Source organism: Pelophylax lessonae, assembly GCF_965119305.1.
Source record: "Pelophylax lessonae genome assembly, chromosome: 5".
In the NCBI taxonomy this organism is placed as follows: domain Eukaryota; kingdom Metazoa; phylum Chordata; class Amphibia; order Anura; family Ranidae; genus Pelophylax; species Pelophylax lessonae.
This window is the reverse complement of record NC_138772.1, coordinates 489,287,447-489,312,085: the sequence shown is the minus strand read 5'-3', so window position 1 is coordinate 489,312,085 and position 24,639 is coordinate 489,287,447. Positions and strand designations below refer to the sequence as shown.

Genomic DNA, 24,639 nt, shown 5'->3' with positions numbered 1-24,639 from the left:
GTGCCAATTCCAACAAGCTAAAAATGGCAACCACTCTAATTTATAAAAAGCTTTAGGAGCAAGGTGCACATAGAAGGACTTTGCACACAGCAAATAAAACTAAATATATTTCCCAGCATACCTGCCAGCTAGCCCCCCCCCCTCCATAAAACATTAAAGAATCTTCTTTAATTTATACTTTAAGAATGTATGGACTGTATCCATTCCTCTTATTGCTGGCTTGCTTGCTTGTTGTCCTCTTCCTTTTTCCCTTTAACTTTTGCAAGAATGTTTGTCTTTTTGAAAGAACTACGGTAGTTCTCATAATATTTCCAAAATAATACAGCTTCAGCCAAGTCTTCTGGGCTTTTAGTGAAAGATTTTTCTTTATCTGTTAAAGATTTCATTTTTTTCCTTACTGTCCATGGTATTCATAGAATTATCAACCAACACAGAAGTTCAAAGGTATCAGTACTTTTCATGTCTTCTCCATTGTCCAGATTTCAAATACACAGAAAGTGGCAGAAAATTCCATAGCCTGGACAGTTCTGATCTTTGTACTTAGACACATCAGCACTTTTAAAGATGTTTTCTGGGTCTTTCATCTTTGTTCTTCCATTGGCCAGCCTGTGCAGTTTTTCTTGAGTGCTAGATTATTTTCTTAAAAATTGATCCAAGAAGACAGAACCTGACTAAAATCTCTACGCCTTTGCCATCGACTTTGAAGTTAGCTGTCTTTCTTGTTGTCATAATCTTCATTGTCCTGATATTTAGCTAAAGTCCCATCTTTTCAATCTGTTACTTAACCTTCTGTATTAAGAATGATTTTCAAGGCAATATAAACCTTTCTACCTGCACCTTGTTTTTTCCCCTGCAAGATATGAATAGATCTTGTAGTTTTATGTTATCATTTGTTGCCTTGCATGCACAGCCAATAGTACAGCAAATCTTCACATTCCGGTGTTCAAAGTTTCTGTAAACGTTCAAATACGTAGCATAGCACTGCACAGGTCTTTTCTGGAACTTTTTGCCTACAAGATTAAATAAGTATTTTTTGCTTGACAATTGCACCCAAACATTATATATATATATATATATATATATATATATATATATATATTTTTAGCAGAGACCCTAGAGAATAAAATGGTGATCATTGCAATATTTTGTGCCACACCGTATTTGCGCAGCTGTCTATTAAACCAGGGCTGTGGAGTCGGTAGATAAATGTTCCGACTCCTCAGTTTTTTGTACTTCCGACTCCGACTCCCCGACTCCGACTCCTCTGTATTAATATGTATTAATCTTTCGACACTGACTTGGGTGGGTGGCATTGCAGTAACTATTCTGGCCACATCACTAACGATCTCTGGATAAACAAGGATGGCTTCTTCAACAGTAAGTTTTGATGAGCGATCATACTTTTCAACTTCTTTTAGTGCTTTATAAAACTCCTGTTGGAATTATTTTATTTGGACATTTACTGGTTCTGTAAGGCTTATGCGACGTCGCTTTCCTTTAACAACTTCCATTTTGTCTAAGAAGGAATCAAAGTCTAATTCTTCGTTTGAAGAAGATGATCCTGAGTTACCACTATTGCTTAAAAGAACTTCATCCTGTGGAGGTATTTCAGGTCGGACTCGTAATCCCTTCATGCTAACTGCTACATCATAGAGGGCCTTTTTCCCAGTAGCAGTCTGTTCACTGTTCAAAAAAAAGCAGCTCATTGGGTTAACATAAATAGCCGCTGACAAGATTTAATTTTCCAGCAAAAGACTCTCTCTTTTCATCATTGAAGATGCAATGCCCTCAGCTATTAACCCTCCATTTTTGTTCAGTCGATATAACAGGCTCTTCCATTCCAAGAGGAATTTACCCAGGGTTAGATCGTCACATTGCAACCTCTTGGTGACAATGAAGGGGTGAGAAAGAAGGTTCTCCAGCTCTTTTGTTTGTGTCCACTGGCTTTCAGTTAATGCAAGATTTTCATTATACATTTCTTCTATGAAGTCTTTAAGTTCAAGCAAACGCTTCACCATTAAATAAGTGCTTCCTCAGCGAGTTGTTTGATCCAAAATGGCTCCTTTTCCTGCACGTCTTTTCAAAATTGCATCTGTTTTCGGGGCCCTGGCTGCAACAGTTACTTGCCGTAATTTGCCAATTAGTGTAGCTGCATGGCGATCTTTTAATCCATCTATTATGGCAAGTTGCAGTGAATGAACAGCACATCGCATATGATGAATAGTAGCAAGCTTCAATGCTTCTTCAACAAAGTTGTCTAAAAAAATGTCAGCATTCTCTTCAGTTTCTAAACTTTCTCCAATAATTGCAGAGGTGTCTTCCTCTAACTCTAATATCTGTTTGTTACCTTCTTCATCTGCGTTCTTCTTCTCAATTGTGCTCAACATGTTAGAAGCGTTATCTGTCACAACACATAAAATCTGTTCCTTTGTAAATTCAAAATCTTCTAGAACACCCTCCACTAACTTCTGAAGGTAATCACTGGTGTGATGTGCCTGAGTGTCCTTTAATCCGAGGGTCCGTGTTATTGTTTTGTTATTTTCATCCACAAATCTAACATTAATAGCAAAATAATTGACTCTGTGACGTGTGCATGCATCCATTTTAAGGAAGACAAAACGTCCTTTCAGAACTTTCTGTAGTTCTTCCTTTTTACATTTCTTTTTTACATTAATTATAACTTTTTGTGAATTGGAACATTTAAACTTGCTTTTTTTTAATTCCAATCTAAATTTAGTAGGAGTCGGAGTCGGTGCATTGTTTGACGACTCCGACTCCAGGTACCCAAAATTTCCTCCGACTCCGACTCCACAGCCCTGTATTAAACGCAATTTAAAAAAAAATTGGATTTTTTTCTACAGCTTTTTTGTAAAATCCTTTTCTTGGAGTTCATCACGGGACACAGAGCAGCCAAAATAATTACAAACAACTAAAAAGACAGGAAGTCCCCCTCTATATAACCCCTCCCATATAGGAAGTACTTCAGTTTTGTAGCAAGCAATAAACTTCCCAGACCAGAGGGGAGGGACCTCTGTGTTCAGTGATGTACTCCAAGAAAAGGATTTTACAGGTAAGCTGTAGGAAAAATCCAATTTTCTTTATCGTATTCCACGGGACACAGAGCAGCCATAATAATTACTATCTGGGATGTCCCAAAGCAATGCATTTGAGGGGAGGGGGACACTGAATATGAAAACCGCCATCAGACTGAAAAGATCTACATAGCTGCCTGCAGCACACTGCAGCCAAATGCAGAATCCTCTTGGACCCTAACATCCACCTAAAAAAATTTAGTGAATGTATGTACTGAAGATCAAGTAGCGGCCCTGCAAGTCTGAGCATAGAAGCTTGATGGTGAACTGCCCACGAAGCACCTACTCTTCTTGCAGAGGGTGCCTTTACCCGAAAAGGTGGAACCTTCCCACTTTAAACCATACGCCTGGATAATAACCTGGCGAATCCACTAAGAAATTATAGATCTAGATGCTGCCTGCCCTTTCCTGGGCCCTTCATGACCAAAAATCTTTCTTGCGAATCTGAGCTGACATCTTCAAATAGACCTTAAATGCACGCACTACATCGAGAGAATGTAACAACTTTTCCTCTGCTGTTTGAGGATATGGAAATAAGGAAGGCAGTGTAAAGTCTTGATTCAAATGAAAAGCGGACATCACCTTGGGCAAAAACCCTGGGTGTGGACGTAGAATCACTCTTTCTTAATGCAAGATCAAAAATGGCTCCTTACAAGAAAGAGCCTGCTAATTCTGACACCCTTCTAGCTGAAGTTACTGCAACCCAAAAAAACTAACTTTCTTGTCAGAAGAACCAGAGGAATATGCAGAATTAGCTCAAAGGGTTGTTTCTATAGGACCGCTAGGACTAAATTTAAATCCCAAGGACACAGCAGTGGCCTAACTGGTGGAAGCATACGCAGCACCCCTTGTAAAAATGCTCGAACCAGGGAATCAAAGCAATTGGTCTTTGAAAGAAGACTGGTAAGGCTGAAATTTGACCTTTAATTGTGCCTAGCTTCATATCTACCCCTACTTGCAAGAAAGCTAGAATTCTCCCGATGATATCTTTACAGGGATGCCACTTCCTGGCCTCACACCAGGAAATATAAGACTTCCAGACTCTATAATAAATGTTCCTAGAGACTGGTTTCCTAGAGTTTATCACAGTAGATCCTGGCTTCAATAGCCAAACCGTCAATTTTAGCAATTGTAAAGCAGGGTGGAAAATCGGACCCTGAGAGAGCAGGTCCAGACTTAGTGGAAGGACCCAAGTGTGACTTGAACTCAGTGGTCTTCCTTACCCGATGTTTGGAAATCCTACAGATCATACACTTCCCACAGCTGAAAAAAACCTTAATCTTAAAGTCTTAGGCTTGGTGTAAATGAAGCTAGGTTTGACAGGTAGGACTTTTTTTAAAACTTCATCTTGTAGAAGAAGAGACCAATGTTTTTTAATAATTCTCTCGAATTGTTTGTATTGGCGGCTAAAACTTGTCATAAAGGCTAAATCATAATTTTTTGAAGTAGTCTTGTTGGTCTTAAACAAATTTTTTCTCTCAATTTTACTAATAGACTCCTTGGTGTTCAGTAGAGGTCATTTTGTACCCTTTTTCTTTGAACCTCTCTATAAGCATGTTGGCCTGCTGATCATAGTCCTCATTGCGGTTACAATTTCTTCTGACTCTCATCATTTGGCTTCTAGGAATAGAACTCAGCCATCTAGGATGGTGGCAACTCCCAACTGGGATGTATCCATTTCTATCTACAGTACTTCCTTGAAGTAAGTGCAGGTGAATAATTTGCCATTATTTTTGTTTATAGTTAAATCCAAGAAATTCAAAGATTGTGTATTGAAGGTTTCGGAAAAGGAGATGCCATATTAATTCTCACTGATATTGGTTAGAGAACTGGAAAGGGAGTGTTGAGACCCCCTCCAGACAATAAAAATGTCATCTATATACCTTCTGTATACTAACAATTCAGAAGGTCTGTTGCAAAAAATGGCCTCACTTTCCCACTTATCCATGAAGATGTTCGCTATGAAAATGCAACAGACCTTCTGAATCCTTTGAATCCTCCTTTTCTGAGCTGCAATGTGATTATTTTTAGTTTTTGGGTTTAATACCGCTTAGGGTACCTTCAAGACGATGAGGAGAGACATCTTTTAGCACTTGCCTTATCATACTGCCATCATTAGAGTAAAACAACCTTTTATGCATTTGCAGACCACTGAGCCAACCAAGTGTAGACCAGCCTAATTTTTGAAGCAAAACTAAAGTGGGGTACACACTAGTAGAAAACCTGCCATCTTTTAGCACTTGCCTGACTTCTTATCACACTGCCATCATTAGAGTAAAACAACCTTTTTATGCATTTGCAGACCACTGAGACAACCAAGTGTAGACCAGCCTAATTTTTGAAGCAAAACTAAAGTGGGGTACACACTAGTAGAAAATCTGCCGAAAATTCCTGTCCGAGGTAAAGTCGTACGATTTTTGGCTAGTGTGTACTTTCCGCAGCCGATGCCGACGTAAAAAAAACGGAGAGACAAACACCAAAATTTTCATCGTCCGTCCCCAGCATGACCAATTTTCGTTTAATGTGTATGCAGTACGTATGCGAAAAATCGGATACGAAAGACAGCGCATGATCTGAAGTTGCTGAAGACCCGGAAGTCTAGGTACAAACGTCCAAAAAATAAAAAATAAAATCGGACTAGAAATTTTGTGAACATTATGCACTCTCAAGAGAATATTTTGTCTGATTTTCGTCAAGTGTGTACGAGCCTTAACTATAGTCAGAGCTTATACCAGAACAAGTGCATGGCATATTTTGGCAAGACACGCTTGAACAGAAAATACACTAGAATTAGAGGGTAAATGTTCCTTTCAAATTAACAATCTCTTCCATATTTTTCTGTAACATTATAAATAAATTCTGCTGGGGAATAATCCTTTTTCCCTGAGACAAACAGCCTAACAAATGACCAATCATCCACTTTCCCTTAAAATAATTGTATTTCCTTTGGACCTACATAGCTTGAAGCCTTATCTTTTACACATCAGAGACCAAACTAAGTTATCAGTGTCATTCCAGTCGAAGTACATGTCTGAGAATAGCAGCAAGCTACCTAAAGCAAAGATGCAATGCGTCATTTTTTTTCAAACAAAATTAATTACTACATAAAACCTCTCCTTAACTCTTGTGGAAAGTTTTTATTTTCTTTGATAGTTTTAGAATGGGTCTAATGTAGCACCCTCTAGTGTGGTACTGTATATAGTTAGTTGTTAGTGTAGGTTGAATCTGAGTCAGGACTGAGCGACTCAGGGAGGCTGAATGACTCAGCAAGCAATCTCTGGTGCCTCCTCCCCCCTTTTTCTGGAACCATGGAGACGCTTCCAGATGTAGTGGGTGGAGGCTAGGAGGAGCTTCTTGGCATATTTATGAGGGTCCCAGCCAATCCCCAGCAAATGGGCTTAAGGGGGCAGGCCACCTCATACTTGGGCATGAGTCATGGCAGAAGGGTGGAAGATGGAGTGCTGAGGAGGCTGTCGGAGGCCCTCCTAGAGCACCCCCTAGTCTAAGGGGGGGTGGAGGCCTCAAGCCTGGGGCTCAGATGCTGGAGGGACCGTCTACAACACATAGAAGAATCCTTCCTGGAGGCAACGGAGCAAGTTGAGGACAGTGGGAGCAGATCAGCACATCTGGGATATCTCCTGAGCAGTCAGCCAGGTGGGCTGGTGAGTGACAGTCTGGGAGGACTGTGGAGAGAGTGTCAGTCTGGGAGAACTGTGGAGAAATTAGCCTGGAGGGCTAGTGAAAGGGGCAGCTGCAGCCAGGTGGGTTGGCAGTGCCTGAGGAGGTGGTGCTGGGATCAATAGCCACAGGATGTATGCTGAACACTGACCTTTTTGGTACACACCAAGGGGCCTCAGGGTCAGGCCTATTACAGCCTTTTGCTCTAAATCTGACAAGTGCTGTGTCAGATTAACTATCAGTGTGACAGTAGAGTTCTGCAAGCAAGCAAGTGCTAGAGGAAGCAGAGGACTGTATATATGACTGTATATAGGAGAAGTTGTTCTGAAGTCAAGTGGGCATCCCATAAACTCTCATCCCTATCTAAGTTTATTACCTTCAATAAAAAAACAAAAAGCAAAGTCACAGACTGTTCTCTGACTCTGAGTGCCTGTGTAAATTTGGTGTGCCTGGCTGTGCAGGGTGGGGAATCCCAATCTACTTGCGGCTCCCTAGGGGGTTGCGCTACACTAAAAGTCAGTCAACCCAACTTTTTTAACATGCTAACATGACATCCAAGAACCACTGTGCTTCCTTTATTAGAACTAAGAACTTTGTGTTTCCTCTAGCAAACACCCCCCCCCCCCCCGAACCATACAAGGCCGCTTGGCCTCAACATGGGGAGGGTGCTTTGGGTGCACGTTGTCCCCATGTTGATGGGGGAAAGGGCCTCTTCCCTACAACCCTGGGCTGTGGTTGTGGGGTCTGCGGGTGGGGGGCTTATCGGAACGGGGATCCCACCCCCCCATGTTAATGGGTATCGGGTACATCGTACCCCTACCCATTCACCCAAAAAGTGTACAAAAAAAATAAACACAAAAGCCAGTTTTTAAAAAGTCCTTTATAAAAAAAAAATCGTGTCACTCGATGTAAATCCATCGTCAATCACGACGCTCGCCGCACCCGAAAAAAGGAAAAAAATTAAAAACGCTTCTGACTCTTATGAGGCATCCTGCCACATGCCGCTCTTGGGTTTTGACAGCTGTTTTATAGGCAAGGGGCGGGGACACCCGGTTACGTCACTCGGTGGCACCGCCTCCTTCTGACATTACATGATTTTGGGGGGGACCACATGCCGTTTACATTTTGGCGTGGGGTTTTCCCAAAGGGCCTGGTATGGCCTGGGGGGGACCATACATCGTTTTTTATTTCATTTTTTTATCTGTATTGCCGGGAGCAAGTTTAAATTACATTTTTTCCTTTAGAAATGTCAGTATTGCTGCAGCAGGCTACATACATCATACAGATGAGCCACTTTAAAGGCACATTAAGGGGACTCCCAGGCACGATCTTCAAAGGAATTTTTCATTTTTTTTGTTTCACTTTAAGCATTATTAAAATCACTGCTCCTTTGAAAATGATAGTAGCAACTTCTGCGATAATTCAGGAGATAATCTCGGACTGACAAGCCCCCATGTGTAGTACTACCCCCGCAAGAGCTGCTTGAATTATTTGTGCCTGGGTCTCCCACTGATTAATCCACAGCCAGTTACAGAGTATTTCCTCACACAGCGAGGTGCCCACACTCTTCCAGTCATTGTCTCCAATAACCAGTCTAGGGGATGTGGGTTTTTTTGTATTTTTTTTTGGAGAACTTGGATAGGAGAAGGGATTTAGTAGGATACTCCAAATTAAATATTCACAAGCGAGGTAAAACTCTCTCAATAGGACTGTGTAGCAGACCTTCAGTAGCACCATACAGCAGGCTGTACAGAACAAAGCAAGTCCCTTTGTAGTAGAAGGAATTTAGTGGACCTTGCTTCTTCAAGACACTAGCCGGTGTCCCCTTTAGCTTACACCCAGTATGCTGACTCCTAGCACCAAGAGGGGGATTTAAAGCAACAACAGTCTCTAGGACCCCCTTAGGGGGTCTGTACTCACAAGGCTCTGGCTGCGGGTCACCTTCCTCCATGATACCAGACAGGATCCGTGGACATCCTGCCTCAGTCAGTTTGCAAGAGAACCATGGGTTTCAGCTTTAGTGTTTCAGGCTCTCAGGTCACCCACCTCAGACCCCATGGCAGACTGTGCTAAGGAGATGCCGCAGCTCCCTCCCCTCCTGGACCTCTCTCTGTAGAGGAAGACTGGCCCCATGGCCCATGTGCTCTTTAGATATAAATACAGTCATCCAGCATGCTTAGGGGTATCTCCTCTTCTAATTGGCCAAGGCTGCATAGACATCCATGTTCTAATCTAACAGGTTTACACCCACTATCCAGTACACTGCATTGCTACTGGATCAGTGTGAAACATCAAGACAGCTTGAGCAGCACCAAAGCACACTGAGCAGACCTCCCTAAACATTCACAGCTCTCTGTTAAGCAGACAGCACATATATTTGCCTGGTTGTCTCCCTGTTAAGCAGACAAACAAAAAACAATGTACACTCACTCTAGTACCTACCTAGGTAGGCGCTACATCAGTTTGGTTGCTCTTCTCTGCACTTTCTCCAGTTTCCCAATATCCTTTTTGTAAATTGGTGCAAAACGGAACTACATATTCCAGATGAGGTCTTACTAATGATTTGTACAGGGGTAATATGATGTCTTTCTCTCTGCAGTCCATACCTCTCTTAGTGCACAAAAGGATTTTGCTCACAGCTTGGCATTGCATGCTTATTAAGCTTATGATCTATCATAACACTCTGGTCTTTCTCCATCATTGACTCCCCCAGTTTTACCCCCCCCCTAGTATGTATGCTTCATACATATTTCTAGCCCCCAAGTGCAAAACTTTACATTTATCAACATACAGTAATCCTCATTTGCCACATAGTTGCCCAAATAAACAGTGCTTTTGCTTGCCTTTATCTGGCCCTTGGAGCACTGTGCTAGAGCCCTGGGTGGGACTGTTTTCTTAAACCCGTAACCACCCGCTCCCGCTGAATGTACGGCCAGGACCGCCCGCACTCGCAACCTATGTGTTCCACTCCCGCCCGCACCCACAATATTTGTGTCCACTCCCGCCCGCACCCGCAATGTTTGTGTCCACTCCCGCTGACTTTATTTCAGAGCTTGTGAAAAATGCACACAAATACTCAGACTAAATATTCGTTCAAGTTAACATCCAGAATAACAGACTTTAAACATGATTGCGTTTAAATAAGATGAAGTAACCAATGCTAAACCAAAGCACCACACATGACAAAAACATTGAGTATTTTTTTTATTAGCGTTATAAAACATTAACCGTGAAAACAAAACCGCAACTAGCGGCACCTCAGTTTTTAAACGCAGGCTATAGGCAATTGCATACACACACACCAAACAATTAACTAGGAAATAACTTTACCATTAAATAAATAAACACAGAGAACTTTGAAAATAGGCTATATATGATTTTAACAAATGAAATACAAAACAAAATAAAGGTTATTGTTGGGGTCAGGTAGGCCAGTTTAATGGTCAGGTAGGTCAGTATAGGGGGCAGGTAGGTCAGAGTAATGGTCAGTTAGGTCACATGTGTTACATGGGCAGGGTAAAGGGGCTGGAGTTAACCACTTAAGCCCCGGAGGATTTGGCTGCTCAAAGACCAGGCCCTATTTTGCGATTCGGCACTGCGTGACTGTACCGGACAATTGCGTGATCATGCGACGCTGTACCCAAATGAAATTGACATTTTTTTTTTTCCCCACAAACAGTGCTTTCTTTTGGTGGTATTTGATCACCTCTGCGATTTTTATTTTTTGCGCTATAAACAAAAAAAGAGCAACAATTTTGAAAAAATAACAATATTTTTCACATTTTTTAATATGAAATACTAAAAAAAAAAAAAAGTATAAATCTAAATTTTTTAACATTTTAGGTCAATTTGTTTTCTGCTACATATTTTTGGTAAAAAAAAAAATCCCAATAAGTGTATTTTGATTGGTTTGGGCAAAAGTTATTGCGTTTACTATATACGGGAAAGATTTATGTAATTTTTATTGTTTTTTTTTTAACTAGTAATGGCGGCGATCTGCGATTTTTTTTTGCGGGACTGCGACATTGCGGCGGACAGATCGGACCCCTGACTGACATTTTTTACACTTTTGGGAGTACCAGTGACATTACTACAGTAATCAGTGCTATAAATATGCACTGTTACTGTAAAAATGACACTGGCAGGGAAGGGGTTAACTTAATTGGTGATCAAGGGGTTAAGTGTCTAGTGTCTAGGGGCGTGATTCTGACTGTCAGGGGGCGTGGTTTGTTAGATCATCACGGAGACATACGATCCTACATAGCAGGTTCGCATAGCCTCTGTCATGATCTAAGGGAGAATGACAGACGGCTGTGTTTACATCAGCCGTCTGTCTTTCTCCCTCTCCTGAGGGAGATCGCGAGTGGCCGGCGGACATCGGAGCCACCGGTCACACGCACGGGGAAGGCAGGGAACGAGCGGGGGTGGGAGTGCACCGGCGGCGGCGCGCGCTCCCCCCCCTTCAGGCTCGTGGGCTAGCGACGTAGGTGTACGTCGCTTTGCCCAGGAGCGGCTGACTGCCGCAGTAAATAGTCGTGCGGCAGTCGGCAAGTGGTTAAGGGGGGCGGCAAAACGAGGTTTCACCTAGGGTGCTAAAAATTCTTGCACCAGCCCTGATCTACAGTACTTATCGCAGATGCTAAGCTCTGCAGGTCCATCAGCATAAAAAAAAAAATGAATGCACATTTTTTCCAACAACACTATGTGCATTTATTATTTTCTTCTTAAAGGCAAGCTTATCCTTTGAACTGCAGCAGAAATCCGATTTCAATTGGAAGCAAAACCCTTCAAATTCTATTAATAATGTTCCAGGATCTACGATGCTTATGCATCAAGATATTTACAGTATATCAATGTCTCCAGCACTGAAATGTATGCTTTTTAGGGGAAAAGTAACAGTATTTATTGTGATGTGTCTGTGGACAGAAATGTGTTTGTCTTGGAAGATTGTGCCATGGAACATGTACATGTACACGCACCACTATGTAATGGATTTTATAATGAAAAAAAGGAATTACAAGTCATGTGAATCCAGTAAAAACATCCTGTTCCTTATATAGAAAAGAAAGGGGAAGTGTCTCAGCAGTATTCTGCATAGGAGGAAGACATGACAACTCCATCATCGATGCTCCTCATAGTGCAACTGAAAATAAGACTACTTCCAATTCAGTTGTTTCATGCTCTAAAACAGATACGGTAATGTCCAACATGCAGCCCAAGACAGCTATGAATGCTTCCCAACACAAAATAGTAAACTTTCTTTAAGTGATTGTAAACAATCACCTTGTAAACTAAAGTGGGGTACACACTAGTAGAAAATCTGCCGAAAATTCCCGTCCGAGATAAAATCATACGATTTTCGGCTAGTGTGTACACAACTTTCAGCAGCCGATGCCGACATTTTTTAATGAAAAAAAATGGAGGGACAAACACCAAAATTTTTATCGTCCGTCCCCAGACGACCAATTTTCATTTAATGTGTATGCAGTACGTCCGTGAAAAATCGGATACGAAAGACCGTGCATGATCTGAAGTTGCTGACGACCCGGAAGTCTAGGTACAAACGTCCCAAAAAAAAATCAGACGAGAAATTTCGTGAACATTATGCGCTGTCAACTAAAAACGGTTATGAACGCTGAGCATGAGAGAGAAAAATTGGAGGATATTTTGTCTGATTTTCGTCAAGTGTGTACGAGCCTTAACCCCTTCAGTTTAAAATAGAATTGAAAGGCAAAACATTTTTGTATAGATATAAAAATAAACTATAAATACTTTTTTTTTCCTTTTTTTATATTAAGCAATCACATTCCCTCTGTTCTCAGCTGCAAAAGAGCTGAGGGGAGGAGAAGCAGCAGTACACTGGGCTTCCCAGTGAACGGGCGTGCATTAGGGGCATGTTAGGACAAGTCTAATCAATGGAGGAGAGCAGGCTGAGTTCCAGCATATCAAAAAAGCCAAGGAATTTCCAGTAACTATTTACCAACCAGCCTGCGACCAACCGACTTAACCTGTCTAACAGTTTGCATTAAAAACAGGGGTTTAGTTGCACACATTTGCAAATACATGCGTAAGCCACAGAGACCCGACAAGGCACCCTGATATCTGCAGACCCTAGCTCTACCTTTAAAGAGTCTCCACAATGGGAGCACATGCATTCTAATGGATAGATGGAGGACAGGTGACTGGAGGGAGCTCACCCCTCCTTCAAGGCGCAGGGTCACACTGAACACCCAGCACATTGCACAATGGCAGCAAAGGTGTCAGTGTGTTGCCTGACCAATATAACAACAATACAAAAAATGGTCACTTCTCCCACCTATAACTGGTCTTGACAGTAAGGAGCACTGGAAGGGCAAATGCAGGTCAAAGAAGCCAAGGAATTTCCAGTCACTACTTACCAACCAGCCTGCAACCAACCGAATGAACCTGTCTAACAGTTTGCATTAAAAACAGGGGTTTAGTTGCACACATTTGCAAATACATGCGTAAGCCACAGAGCCCCGACAAGGCCCCCTGATAACTGCAGACCCTAACTCTACCTTTAGGCTACATTCACACCTGAGCGTAGCATTTTCGCGTTTTTTACCGCGATTTTACTGTGATTTTTATCGCAATTTACAGGCGTTTTTACAGGCGTTTTTTGGGCAGGCGTTTTTAGATTGAATAGAGACCAATGGAAAACGCCTGTAATCTGCCCAAAAAGAAGCTCATGTACTTTTTTGAGCGTTGGGCGTTTTGCTCACAGCGTCAAAATGCTCAGATGTGAACAGGGGCCATTGAAATGAATAGGATTTGTCTTGTTGGGCGTTTTGAGAGCTGATCCTAGAGCAGAAAAACTCCCCAAAAACGCCCCAAAACGCCCACATGTGAACGGAGCCTTAAAGAGTCTCCATAGTGGGAGCACATGTATTCTAATGGATAGATTTTGTATTGAGTTCCCAGCATAGCTAGAAAACTGACCACAGCGTGCTCTCCTGCTTAGTGTGGTCAGTTTTTAATAGGAAAGCAGAGGGGCTGGCAGGAACACCAGGGATTTCACACAAAGGAAGCAATACAAAGAGAACAGGATAATTTCTCATACATGTACATGGTACATATACATGGCACATGTCAGGAATAATATTATTTGGGGTAACAAACGCATTAAGAATGTTCATTGTTTTTGGAATTTATGTGTAAAAATGTGTGTACACTTAGTGAACACATGGCCAAAGAAACAATTCCCAGTATCTCTTTACTGGACTTTTATAAGGTTTATCGTAAAATATCCCGCTCTTCACAATCACGCCTTGTTCATGTCATCAGTTTTCATCAGCACCTACGAATATTTGTAAGCAACTTTTTCCAAGGTTGAAGCACATGAACGGAAAAATAAGAACCAAAATATCTGATGAGCATCTTGAGAGTTCATTGACTATTGATACTCCATCCATTCAACCAGATATTGATGTGTTAGTTTATCAAGGTACTGTTTGTAGACTAGTAGAGCCAGGTACCCTTGTACTCAGAGCCAGGACAAGGGGTGGACAGGAGAGAGGGTTGCCCTGGGCGCAATGGTTTATTGCAAGGATGGGGGGGGGGCGCCTTGACCCTAACCCTAAGGGAAGGGGGGGCGCAGTTTGGCATCCTTGCCCTGGGCGCTGGATGACCTTGTCCCTGCACTGCTTGTGCTAACCACCCAGCCCCACTTGTGAGGAGCCATTTGGAAACTGGCAGCTGCAGATTACACAGAGTTCAGATTGAGATAAATTAAAGATGGCTGTACACTAGTAGATTTTTGAACAAATGTACACAAATTCTTCTTATTTTTCTTTAATTCTCAATTTTAAAAATTTAAATAAAAATAGTTTAGAGATACAGTAATTAAACTGTATCTGAATGGGCAGTGACAGAGTCTCTTTAATTCTATTAGCAACACGTCATATAATCCAGAGTGCTTAGCCATAGTCATAACAATTCTTATCCGCGCTCTACTTTTCTACAAATTACCCATTTCGATACTAATAAAATAATAATGTGAAATTTGAATGAATTCTATGAGGCCTGGCAAACAAATATATAGGAACATGACACTGAGCTGGGATTGCAACTTTATGCATTGACATACCTCCTTAGACCCAGTCTGTGCAGACAGTATAGGCTCCTGCTGACCCTGCATCATCCACAGGCAGCTTAACTCTTCAAGCTAATTTTATTTCAGCTAACTGCAGCACAGAAAAAGTTTTCCAGTGTTTTAAAGTAAAAGAAGACGATGGCTATCTTTAATCCTGTCTCTGTGAATAACTAACACTGAATTGAGGATACTAAATAAACCAATAGGATAGGAAAAAACTATTAGGATAGGAAAAAACTTTTCGGTCTCAGGGAGTTTAAGAGGACAAGCAGCCACACAATGAGATTAGAAGAGAAGCGGTTTAACCCTAACTACTATTACCGACCCCCCGCTGCAGGTTTACTGCAGCAGGCAGCCCCTCCTGGGTGAACCGACGTAGCAGCTAGGCGGCGCGCTCCTGCCCCCACTTGGCAGCGGGGGACTCTGATGCAGCGGGCAGGCGGCTCCGATTACCACCTGCCACCCGCGATTGCTTCCCACTGAGAGAGAAGAACGGTCAGCTGTTGTAAACACAGCTGACCTTTCTTCTCTCTGGAATGATCACAGAGCTCCTGTGATCTTTCTATATATGTGATCAACCTTGATACAGGTAGAAACACGCCCCTAGGTTCACATTTAACCCCTTGATCACCCACTGTGTTAACCCCTTCCCTGCCAGTGTCATTATTACAATAACAGTGCATATTTTAAGCTCTAATAACCGCAGTAATGTCACTGGTCCCCCCAAAAGTGTCAAAAATGTCAGTTAGGGGTCTGATCTGTTCGCCGCAATGTTAGACGCGATAACTTTTGCGCAAACCAATCAAAATACGTTTATTGCGATTTTTTTTACCAAAAATATGTAGCAGAAAACAAATTGGCCTAAAACATAAAAAAAATAGATTTTTGAGAATATTATATAGCAGAATGTGAAAAATATTGTTTTTTTTTTTTTCAGAATTGTTGCTCTATTTTTGTTTATAGCGCAAAAAAAAAAAAAAAAATTGCAGAGGTGATCAAATACCACCAAAAGAAAGCTCTATTTGTGGGGAAAAAAAGGACATCAATTTTATTTAGGTACAGTGTCGCAGGACCACGCAATTGTCCATTAAAGTAACGCAGTGCCGAATCGTAAAAAAATTTGGCCTGGTCATTAAGGGGAGAAATCCTTCCGGTCCAGAAGTGGTTATGCTGCGTAAGGGGTTTTTCACAGTCAGGGCGGTAAGAATGTGGAACTCTCTTCCACAATTGGTGGTGTCAGCGGGGAGTATCGATACTTTTAAAAGACTCTTGGATGTGCATCTCAAAGAACACAATATACAGGGTTATGGGAAATGATTGTCGTCATTGGCATACACACCTACACAGGTTGAACTGGATGGACAATTGTCTTTATTCAACCTTAACTACTATGTTACTATGAATAAGGGAACATGGAAGAAGTGGGCCGTGTCTAAACTAACTAGTATTAACAGATGGGGAGGACAATGAAGTATACCAAAATCACATTAGCAAATACCGGTAAGTTTTGGTTGCCAAAAGCTGCCAATTTCAATCTGCCTTTTAATTGCATAATGAAAGTTATTCTGAACAATGTCAAGCGGCCTATAGTCTTATGTATAAACCTGCTCCAAAGAAAAAACTAGAAAGGTAAGAAAATCAATTTAGGGGGTTTTCTTGCTCCTTTTCCCATGACGCAGAGAGCAATAAAAACAGCAGTTCTAAAGCCTCGTACACACGCGTCGAAAATCGGCAGGGAATTTTCGTCCGACGACCGATCTGCCAGTTTTCGGCTTGTTAGTATGATGCTTCCGACAACCGACTCCGACTTTCGGCCGAAAAAAATCTGGTGTGCAGGCTATAAAATTTTTGTCCGCCGTCAAAACACGGCCGATTTTCGTGCAGTCAGTACAGATTTCAACAGGGAAAAATCTTATGAGCAAGACTGGGCATGCTCAGAGATGAAAGAACACAAAGAAAGCAAACCAACACATGACATCACTTCTGAAGTAGAATTTTGTCGGGCGAGAAAATTTGTGTGCAGTCTAGGCACATTCCAACCAACAAAACACCACTCTGGACAAAAGACGGACGATCGTCGGGCGATAATCGTTGCGTGTGTACGGGGCTTTACTCTACAAAATATGATTGTGTCGGGGGACGTTGGACAGAATTCTCATCACTTCCTCTCCTAGCAGGAAATGAGAAGAAATCTCCCCAAAAGGAACTTAGATGGCGATAGAAGTTTGAATAGAAGTTCTAACCCTTTCCTGCTACATCCAAAATAAAAGTTTTGTTTGACTCAGGAAAATAATCTGTTTTTGCACAGACTCAATACGCACAGTATTGCATAGACCGGAATCCTTCAACAAACATAATAATTATATTACACAAGAGACCTCCCTCACAGAATGAAGATTATACATTTTGTGGCAGACATGACTCAGGCAATTTAGACATCTCGATAAATAGCGGATGTTCTTAATAATACAGTAATAAAAAAATAAATAAATTACAGAGCTGCATTTATCCATTACAAATCTTGGTTTCTCATACTTGAACCATTATGTGATTTTTTTCCTCCGCGTCTTGCTTGTCAGGTACATAGACAAAGCACGTCTATCCCGGTCTGAGTACACTGCTGCTCTCTGAGTGCTTTCCAGCTTTTCATCTCAATGCATTTTCAGTAATGGCTGCAGGATTACCATCCATCACCAACATCATATACATATTATTTCTACTCAAATACGCATTTACGCTAGTTACATCTTGCTGCTCCATTTAAAGTTTTGTTGACTGCGATATTGTGTGTACGCGAAACAGACGCCACAGTTAAAGCAGAAACAAACTTTTTTTTTTTCATACAATCCCTGTAAAATCAAACAAGGCAGTCAGCACTTGATTTATGAATATAACAAAAATCACTATCAAGCAAAACAGCATGAACAAACAGTGCTCGAAATGGTTCCTCAGTTAAAAAAAAGAAGACATACATATACAGTACCTTGCGAAAGTATTCGGCCCCCTTGAACTTTGCGACCTTTTGCCACATTTCAGGCTTCAAACATAAAGATATAAAACTGTAATTTTTTGTGAAGAATCAACAACAAGTGGGACACAATCATGGAGTTGAACGAAATTTATTGGATATTTCAAACTTTTTTAACAAATAAAAAACTGAAAAATTGGGCGTGCAAAATTATTCAGCCCCTTTACTTTCAGTGCAGCAAACTCTCTCCAGAAGTTCAGTGAGGATCTCTGAATGATACAATTTTGACCTAAATGACTAATGATGATAAATAGAATCCACCTGTGTGTAATCAAGTCTCCGTATAAATGCACCTGCACTGTGATAGTCTCAGAGGTCCGTTTAAAGCGCAGAGAGCATCATGAAGAACAAGGAACACGCCAGGCAGGTCCTAGATACTGTTGTGGAGAAGTTTAAAGCTGGATTTGGATACAAAAAGATTTCCCAAGCTTTAAACATCCCAAGGAGCACTGTGCAAGCGATAATATTGAAATGGAAGGAGTATCAGACCACTGCAAATCTACGAAGACCTGACCGTCCCTCTAAACTTTCAGCTCATACAAGAAGAAGACTGATCAGAGATGCAGCCAAGAGGCCCATGATCACTCTGGATGAACTGCAGAGATCTACAGCTGAGGTGGGAGACTCTGTCCATAGGACAACAATCATTCGTATACTGCACAAATCTGGCCTTTATGGAAGAGTGGCAAGAAGAAAGCCATTTCTTAAAGATATCCATAAAAAGTGTAGTTTAAAGTTTGCCACAAGCCACCTGGGAGACACACCAAACATGTGGAAGAAGGTGCTCTGGTCAGATGAAACCAAAATCGAACTTTTTGGCAACAATGCAAAAGGTTATGTTTGGCGTAAAATCAACACAGCTCATCACCCTGAACACACCATCCCCACTGTCAAACATGGTGGTGGCAGCATCGTGGTCTGGGCCTGCTTTTCTTCAGCAGGGACAGGGAAGATGGTTAAAATTGATGGGAAGATGGATGGAGCCAAGTACAGGACCATTCTGGAAGAAAACCTGATGGAGTCTGCAAAAGACCTGAGACTGGGACAGAGATTTGTCTTCCAACAAGACAATGATCCAAAACATAAAGCAAAATCTACAATGGAATGGTTCACAAATAAACATATCCAGGTGTTAGAATGACCAAGTCAAAGTCCAGACCTGAATCCAATCGAGAATCTGTGGAAAGAACTGAAAACTGCTGTTCACAAACGCTCTCCATCCAACCTCACTGAGCTGGAGCTGTTTTGCAAGGAGGAACGGGCAAAAATTTCAGTCTCTCGATGTGCAAAACTGATAGAGACATACCCCAAGCGACTTACAGCTGTAATCGCAGCAAAAGGTGGCGCTACAAAGTATTAACTTAAGGGGGCTGAATAATTTTGCATGCCCAATTTTTCAGTTTTTTATTTGTTAACAAAGTTTGAAATATCCAACAAATTTTGTTCCACTTCATGATTGTGTCCCACTTGTTGATTCTTCACAAAAAATTACAGTTTTATATCTTTATGTTTGAAGCCTGAAATGTGGCAAAAGGTCGCAAAGTTCAAAGGGGCCCGAATACTTTCGCAAGGCACTGTAAGTGTAGCACCCTAGAGGTAGGTGCTAGGTAAAATATGGTGTGCAGAGCCATGATTTCTTTTGGTCAAGTAGGTTGTCGTGGCTCCCACTTGTGTCTACTGAGAGGGGAGTCTCCCCACTGGCCCTGTGAGAGCCTTTTCATTGGGCAGTGGAGGAAACCCAATCAGAGACACCTTCAGGCTTGTAACTACCCCAGAAGGCAGATTCTGCCACAGAGAATTCTGGGAGTGGGTATAAGTTTGAGGGGAGTGCATGACCAGGGCCGGTTTTAGATAAAGTGTGGCCCTGGGCAAACCTAAAAGTGGGGCCCCAAATTTTTTTATATTCTACCAAAAATATAGGCGCATTTTATCAAATTTAGCCAAATAAAACATACAACTACATGAAAATATGCTTTAATTAAATAACATTAAATAGAATAAATAAGAAATCAAGTGAGCTTTGCACACCTTCACAAATCAGATCACCCCAATTCCTGCACCTTCACGCCTCAGACCACCCCAATTTCTGCACCTTCACACCTCAGACCACCCCAATTTCTGCACCTTCACACCTCAGACCACCCCAATTGCTGCACCTTCACACCTCAGATCACCCCAATTTCTGCACCTTCACACCTCAGACCACCCCAATTCCTGCACCTTCACACCTCAGATCAGCCCCTGGTAGGCTGGCACTGGCAGCAACAATTTTATTCAAATCAGGATTTCTTCTGCAAATAGCCTGGCAGGCTGGCACTGGCAGCAAATATTTTATTCAAATCAGGATTTCTTCAGCAAATAGGCTGGCATCAGAGTCAGACAATTACCAAAACCAATGTCATCATGACACATGATCAAAAAATGAGGAAAAATAAGGATTTCTTCTGCAAATAGCCTGGCAGTGACATCATCAGATCAGACAAGGCACTGGCAGGCATTGTACTAGACTAATACTATGCCTGGCTGCCAGTGCCAGGCCAGCCTATTTGCAAAAGAAATCCTGATTTGAATTAAATTGTTGCTGCCAGTGCCAGTATATTTGCAGAAGAAATCCTGATTTCTTTGAATAAAATTGTTGCTGCCAGTGCCAGCCCAGCCTATCTGCAAAATAAATCCCTAAGTAGAAGTCACTCCTCTCTCCAGTCCTCCACTTACCTTGGGTGTGCTGTGCGGTTTGGCTGCAGAGTGTTCCCGCTGGACATAGTACAGGAGATGGTCAGAGACTGCAAACATGATACAAGAGATGGTCAGAGACTACGGACCTGATACAAGAGATGGTCAGAGACTGAGGACATGATACAGGAGATGGTCAGAGACTGAGGGCAGGATACAAGAGATGGTCAGAGACTGAGGACATGATACAGGAGATGGTCAGAGACTGAGGACATGATACAGGAGATGGTCAGAGACTGAGGGCATGATACAGGAGATGGTCAGAGACTGAGGACATGATACAGGAGATGGTCAGAGACTGAGGACATGATACAGGAGATGGTCAGAGACTGAGGACATGATACAGGAGATGGTCAGAGACTGAGGACATGATACAGGAGATGGTCAGAGACTGAGGACATGATACAGGAGATGGTCAGAGACTGAGGGCAGGATACAGGAGATGGTCAGAGACTGAGGGCAGGATACAGGAGATGGTCAGAGACTGAGGGCAGGATACAGGAGATGGTCAGAGACTGAGGGCAGGATACAGGAGATGGTCAGAGACTGAGGGCATGATACAGGAGATGGTCAGAGACTGAGGGCATGATACAGGAGATGGTCAGAGACTGAGGGCATGATACAGGAGATGGTCAGAGACTGAGGGCATGATACAGGAGATGGTCAGAGACTGAGGACATGATACAGGAGATGGTCAGAGACTGAGGGCATGATACAGGAGATGGTCAGAGACTGAGGGCATGATACAGGAGATGGTCAGAGACTGAGGACATGATACAGGAGATGGTCAGAGACTGAGGGCATGATACAAGCGATGGTCAGAGACTGCAGACATGATACAAGAGATGGTCAGAGACTGCAGACATAGTACAGGAGATGGTCCAGAGACTGCGGATGTGATACAAGAGAAGGTCAGAGACTGCAGACATGATAGAAGATAGAAGGACACTAGGGGGGCTGGAGAGCACAGGGAAAGCAGATAGCACTGGAGGAGCTGAAGGGCAAGGGGGGGGGGGAACTGGAGAGAATTAAGGGGGGGTTTGGAAAGCATTGCAGGGGGGTTGGAAGGCGCAGGGTGTGGATAGCACTGGGGGGGGGGGTGGTGGTCAGGGAAAACCAGGGGGATGGAAAGCATGGGGGGGGACTGGAAATCACTTAGGGGGGAGCCAGGGAGCACAGGGGGGTGGAGAGCACTGGGGGAGCCAGAGAGCATAGGGGGAGATGAAAAGCACTGTGGGGACTTGAAGAGCACGGGGGGGCTAAAGAGTACAGGGGGTTTAAGAGCACTGGGGGAGGGGGGCTACGATCACTGGGGAGGGGGGCTACGATCACTGGGGAGGGGCTAAGAACACAACACTGGGGGGGGGCTAAGATCACGGGGAGGGGCTAAGATCACTGGGGAGGGGGGCTACGATCACTGGGGAGGGGGGCTACGATCACTGGGGGGGGCTACGATCACTGGGGGGGGCTAAGAACACAACACTGGGGAGGGGCTAAGATCACTGGGGAGGGGGGCTACGATCACTGGGGAGGGGGGCTACGATCACTGGGGGGGGCTACGATCACTGGGGGGGGGGGCTAAGAACACAACACTGGGGAGGGGCTAAGATCACTGGGGGGGCAGTAAAAGAAGTTGAATAGGAGGGGGATGGGACAGCTCAGCTGCATATAGAGAAATTTATATTTCCATATCTCTCCTGCAGCCGCAGAATGCCTGCAGAAGGGAGGAGAAGAATCCATCCAGCGGCATAAGGAGACATCAAATCCTCTCTATATGCAGCCGAGCCGAGCCGCCCCACCCCCCTCCTATTCAGCACAGGCTGCAGTGGCAGTCACTTACCTTCTCTCCCCGCAGCCGCCCCCCGCGAGCAGCCCGAAGTCGGGCTGAAGGAACTCCCATCTGCAGCGGCTTCAGTGATCATCGGCGGCCGCGCGGGAAGGAACACACAGACACACACTGACTACTTGACTTCCGGACCGGCTCCGCGGCCAATCAGCCTTCTGCTCAGGGGGGGGGGGTGTGACCCACACCCCCCCTGAACAGAAGGCTGATTGGCCGCGGAGCCGGTGTAGCTGGCAAGTACACCGGCCGGCGGCCGCCCACAGTGAATGAATGTCTTCTAGTGTCTGTGAGTGAATCTGATGACTCTGAGCGCCGCGGCCCACCGGGACACTGCCCGGTCCGGCCCTGGCTGACAGTGACACGGGGCCCCTGGACATTCGGGGCCCTGGGCATTTGCCCAGTTTGCCCCCCCCCTAACGCCGGCCCTGTGCATGACTCATTGTCTTTGGTGGGAAGCAGAGTCCCAGGAGGGGGAGTACGGCTGTCTCTCCTCCTGTCAGAGGAAGCTGAAGTCTCTGGGTGTTGCCTGAGAGTCCAGAGGGTGCTAAGTTGAGCTGAAGGGGAACCAGCAGAGAGAAAGAGGGGTCCAGTCCCAGGAAAGCCTACAAAGGTGGTGAGTACTGTGGATTGCCCCTGGGGGTCTGCCTAGTGTCAGAGGGGCCCACTCCGCAGGAGGTTCTGGGGAAGTTAAAGGGGGCACCTGCAGTTTTTACCCTGAAGAGTCATTGTACAGTGTGGAGTGTACTAGTTGAGAGTTGCAGCAGCACAGGAATTCACAAAGAGCTACCTCAAGCTAGCGCAGGGCTGGAGGGAGCCAGTCAGTGACTTTGAGTAAAGCAGTGTCAGAAGTTCAATATTCTACAGTCCTGGATCTTCTGGACTAAGGTTGAGGTTCCAGCACAGGTTTCAGTGTTACATTACTTTCAAGCGTCAGGAAGCATTGGCTAGCGTCGGCTGGCATCAAGACAGCGATAGCAAGCACATTTTTGCTAAAGAGTCCCAAAAGCGTATCTAGATGAGCCTGAGGAGTATCCCACTCATTCCCTTCTCCCATCCCCTAAAATACAATAAAACAACCAAACAAAGATGCCTGAATTGTCATTGTCTCAGTGCTCACACCTGGGGTCGCAGCTCACATGGGCTGGAAAGGTAACCGGTAACAATGGCAGACCCACCTCAGGGAATTCTTTCAATAAGGACGCTTGTTATGGTGACCTGGGGGTCCCCAAGAGATTCCTGTAATTTTTTGTTTCAATATTTTTATTAGAAAGGTTTGTGCAATAAGGTACAACAACGCCTAAACATAGGCAACAGTAATTTAAACTGAAAGTACAGCAAAGTCAATGAACGCAAAATCTAATTAGATTCCTGTAATTTTAGGGATTTCCTCTCAGTTCCTGTTTTAGCTATAGAACAGGAAGCAAGGCCCGGAGCGTTAAAAAAAAAGAAAAGAAAAAAATAGCGTAGGGCAGACATGACCAGGTGAAGAGGGGAGACTGGTCAGGAAAGAGTTAAATTAAAAAAAAGGTATAGTTGAGTAAAATGGGGGCTCATCTGATTGGAGGAGGTGATGTCTGGGTGGGGTTTGGGGCAGTTTAGGAGGGGTGGTTCCTATATTGGCGTCCAGAGGGAGATCAACGAATGCAGAGGAAGGAGCCTTCCACCCCTTCCACCCAACCTCCCTGTTATTTGTCATAATTGATTGTTTATTTCTTGTTTTTTTTTTTTCCTTTTTCTATTATTGTTTGTATGGATGTTATGGCAGCTGGGCGTTTTTTGTTGGTCTTTGGTGGCGGGGGGTAAAAAATTTAGAATAAGTGTATGGTTCAGGACCCCTCGTTGGTATGTGTCCCTCTGGTGCATTCCAGTTAATGTCAGTTTAACTGGAATTTGAAATGGTTGCGCTGCAGGGAGCGCGTTGTCTCAGAGTCAGTGTGTTGCGGCTAGAGGCCTATTAGGATAAAGGTCTGGCAGGGCATGATTGGAACATTTTGGGGATGCCTCAAAGACCAACAGGCTTAGCGGCCGATCTGTTTCTGTTTTAAGGAATGTTTTTCTCCTTTATGTTAATTTAAGTTAAACTTGTTAATAAAAAGGCTGCTATGGCCAATTTGTACTCCACTCGTTGTGTGGTCTCATTTATTGAGTTAAA

At 43.4% G+C, this 24,639-nt stretch overlaps 1 pseudogene across 1 annotated transcript in view; it reads right to left on the bottom strand.

Moving 5' to 3' along the window:
- Window positions 1-209: 209 nt before the first annotated feature.
- LOC309556566 overlaps window positions 210-24,639 on the bottom strand; it is a 48,913-nt pseudogene continuing 24,483 nt past the window's right edge. Inside the window, exons 2-3 of the transcript in view lie at window positions 1,234-2,727; window positions 210-345 (exon numbers count right to left, since the gene is read on the bottom strand). The product of the transcript in view is annotated as an uncharacterized misc_RNA (transcript). The remainder of the gene's footprint in view (window positions 346-1,233; window positions 2,728-24,639) is intronic.